The sequence below is a fragment of the Bos javanicus genome, chromosome 9 (genome assembly GCF_032452875.1).
Source record: "Bos javanicus breed banteng chromosome 9, ARS-OSU_banteng_1.0, whole genome shotgun sequence".
NCBI lineage: Eukaryota > Metazoa > Chordata > Mammalia > Artiodactyla > Bovidae > Bos > Bos javanicus.
In genome coordinates, this window is record NC_083876.1 from 25,975,271 (window position 1) to 25,978,785 (window position 3,515).

Below are 3,515 nucleotides of genomic sequence, written 5' to 3' on the forward strand. Positions count from 1 at the left end.
ACAAAAAGAACAAAGAATGGAAGAGAATAACATGAGTTAGAATGAATTTTAGCTGTTCAGTGGAGGGTGTTATTGGTCAGTATTCCATGCTTGGATTTGTTCTCCTTTTTCTGACACTCAGTCCTCATAGACAAAGACCACACTGTACATCCATCCTCATATACAAATATGTGGTAAATGTGACCATGAAGTTTTGAGACTGACTTTTTGAAAAATGTCAGAACTTAAATATCCAAATTATTATTTTCCTTAATCCTGGAAACATGTGGTCATTCCAATGCAACTGTATTTATCTAAAAGCCTGTGAAACTGTTCTTTTAGAATCATTTTTGAATTCAGTTTGTGAAAACTAAAAACAGAAAGCATACTCATTACTTTGTGTTCATATCTGACATACATCCTCAAACTGTTTAATTATCTGGAATACTTATCATATTCAAGAGATAGTCCTAAACATCTTGTCTTTAAGTCAGCCCCTTTGAATGAACCTTTGCTATTATGTTTTTAATTTATTAGGTATTTAATAGTAAAGGTAATATACATTCATTATAATAAGTCAAATATATGTATAAGGAAAAAATAATAATCTCCATCCTCTTCTCTTCCACAAATATCACCCTCACAAATGAATAAAATATGGCACATCTATACTAAAGAAAATAAACAGCTATATGTATTAACATGAGGGGATTCCAAAGGCATACCTTAAATAAAAAAGAAAGAAGGATAGAGTATACAGTATGACTTTATTTTTATTTTAAATTCTGTCTATAAATGAATGGATCTGTAGCATGAAAGCACATATTTTATTTAAGTATTGCCCTATAAGTGGATAGTCAGGATATTTGCAGTTTGTTTCCACTACAAGCAATGTTCCAGGAGACTTCCTTAATCATAGACACCTTTATAGCTTCAGAAGAGATCCCCACAGTTGGAATTTTGGGGTCAAAGTACATATGTTACATTTTTTTTTTTTTGTTACTCCTAAGAAGAAAAAAATTCTTAGAACTGGTAAAGCATAATTGACATTCAATTTGTGTTTCTCTATTCTCATGATAAGGAAAAAACTATCTAGATTATTGTTCAACATTCAGGGAGCACGTGTTCATATGACACAACATCGCAGTCATGGGCAACTGTGCTTGTTAAGGCAGTCACTTACTTTATTTCTCACTCTTGAGTGTCTAAAGCCAAGCTTCAAAAGGAAAATGACAGTGATATGAGCATAAAGGAAAAAATATATCCAACTACACTATTAGAAAAGACCTAAAAAAAGTACCCAGAAGATGTCAATTTGATTATTCTGTTTTATGACCCCAAAGTATACAATAATCCAAGCCTAAACATATTATTAAATCGTTGTAAACTCTGTCTGAAAAAAGCTAGCATTTCACCTATTTGTGACTTTCTCTAATTACTCAATAAACACCCATGATAGCGATGTCTGTGTTTCATCGTTGGGTCATTCTTCCAGCCCTATCACCTCCCTAATGTCATCACAGTGACCTGTTGGTACGTAAGATGCATACTGATGAAAATACTACATGCCAGTTTGCAAAGAGTAACTGGTATAAAGACCATCAAATAATGTGTTCACCAGTAGCCATGAAATCTTGTCTTCCATCTGTAATTATAATTTAGTGCTTTCAGTGGTTCAGGAAAGAGGGATACTCTTCATACGTTATGAAATAATGAGAAGCAAGGTTATTGAGAACTGGAGAAGAGTTCTAGTATGTCCCATAAAGTATAAATTATATTTCATATGATAAATATTTATTGAGTGCCTCCTCTCTGCCAGGAATAGTCCAAGGTATAAGGAACATAGAAATGGAGTAACTAGTCACTGCCTCCAGTAAAGGCAAGAGACCAACCAGTAGCCACATTTCCAGCACAGTTTGGGAGGAGAGGTGATGGAGATGTGTACAGCTTGCACTGGAAACCCAGAGACCGGTCCGTACAGATCCGAAAAGAGTCTAAAACATTCACTGCCTTTGGCAAAGAAGTCCACAGAGCTGAACATTTAGTTTGCTAAATAGTACAGAAAGCTCAAAGATAAAGTCAAGTAACAAAAAAATGATATAGTAGTAAGTAGGAAATCTGCAAGGTTACAATTAAACTCTTCATTCTGAAAAACCTAAATACACACTCACATATATTTATGATGGAGCCCTACCAGGACACTCATGCTGGGGACAGGAACAAACAAACTTACTAAATTGTGAAATAAATTTATCAGATGAAATTCTTCTTTAGCTACATCCACATAATAATAAACCACTGTACCATGAGGTTTGACTGTATTTCTACAATCTTAATAAACAAAAGTCATTGAAGACAAAAATCGTTTTATTTAGTTTTTACTGAAAGAGATAGACTTCCATGTGACACAGCAATTACAGCTTAATTAGGCTTCATAGACGAGCTACAAAACTTTTTTTTTTAAACGCTAAAGAATCTACAAAAGTATCCCAAGAAAATTTTTAAAAATTGATACATCTTTAAGAATATCTGCATAATCCATTTTTAAATGGAAGCAGTAAATGATGTGGGTGTAACAAAGCACTCATAAAATATTTCCATCAGTGTTTACTTTTAATCCAAAAACAATGATCCAGGACTTCCCTGGTGGTACAGTGGATAAGAATCCGCCTGCCAGAGCAAGGGACACGAGTTCGATTCCTGGTCCGGGAAGACCCCACATACTGCAGAGCAACCAAAGCCCGTGCACCACAGCTACTGGAGCCGGTGCGCCCGGAGCCTGTGCTCCCCAATAAGAGAAGTCACTGCAGTGAGAGGCCCGCGCACCACGACAGAGAGCAGCCCCTCCTTGCCACAGCCAGAGCAAGCCTGTGCAGCAACGAAGACCCAGAGCAGCCATAGAGGAATATAAATTAAAAAATAAAATAAAAACAAGAACCCATAAAACCACAAATTTAACCCTGAGCTTTGCTTTTGGAAAAAAAAAAAAAAAATCCAGTTTTCTCTGTTCCCCTCAGCTCCCCACAGCAGAGGGGTATTTTTCTCATTTGTTTGCATAACATGAAATGTTCTTAAGTAGTTTGCTTAAGGGAAATATTGCATATCTTCACTTCGTGTTTCCTGCAAAGGACTAAAAATTAAGGTCTTAATTATTTTTTAAAGCCATTTTGCAAGGACTCCAGGATATCATAACCTAACACTCATCTATATATCAGCACATTATCCCTGCTTTTCTTCTTCCCTCCCTTCTTCTCTCCCTCCATCCTCTCCCGCTTCCTTCAACAGTATTGAGCAATAACAATTACATGTTTATCAGAGTGCTATCTATACTGATTCCAAAAGCAGACTTAACAATTATATCACAGCTGTTCTATTAAAGGATTTCACAGAGCAATGCGGAGATTGCAAATGTACATGATTATACATAGAAAACTGAACACTTCTGATTCAGTATCATTTCATAATTTCATCAGTAGGATGAATGACTGAATACAAGCCTAGTTATCAATACCCTGAGGCCAAAACTTTTCTCCTCT